This window comes from Beta vulgaris, chromosome 1 (genome assembly GCF_026745355.1).
Source record: "Beta vulgaris subsp. vulgaris cultivar EL10 chromosome 1, EL10.2, whole genome shotgun sequence".
Lineage (NCBI taxonomy): Eukaryota > Viridiplantae > Streptophyta > Magnoliopsida > Caryophyllales > Amaranthaceae > Beta > Beta vulgaris.
In genome coordinates this window covers 1404583-1405194 of record NC_079202.1, presented here as the reverse complement: position 1 = coordinate 1405194, position 612 = coordinate 1404583, and positions in this window count along the sequence as shown.

Sequence of the window (612 nt, the reverse complement as noted above, 5' to 3'; positions counted from 1 at the left end):
TGGGGAATTCCTCAGATACCCCTGAGGTTTGTGTTTGTGCTCAAAATACCCTTACTATGGATGAAAACCTAACGTCGTTAGGTTTTCCTCTCCTTCTCCCCAATTTTATTTTTCTCTCTCCATCCATCATCCTCTATTGATGAACATGGAAGCTTTCTCTCTCCTCCCACCCCACTCTAAAGCCCTAACCACCCAACCCCCACCACCTCCCCTTCCCCCACCCCCTGCGTCGCGCTCAGTCGCAGCCCCAGCCTCGGTCGCCGCTCGCCGGAGCTTCGCTGGCCACCAGCATCCTCGTACTCTCTCTCCTTCGTCGCACTCTCTCTCTCGCTCCTCTCCTTCGTCGATTTGGACGGGTTGGGGTGGGGGGCTGCGGGGGAAGACCACGAGTGAGGCGAGAGAGAATTGCGAGCTCCGGCGAACGGCAAGCGAGCAGCAGCGGTGGTCTCCGACGGTGTGGCGCGCGCAGGTCGCCGGTGGTGATGTACGTACAGCAGCTCGACGAAGGAGAGGAGCGAGAGAGAGAGTGCGACGAAGGAGAGAGAGTACGACGATGCTGGTGGCCGGCGAAACTCCGGCGAGCGGCGGCCGAGGCAGGGGCTGCGAGAAAAT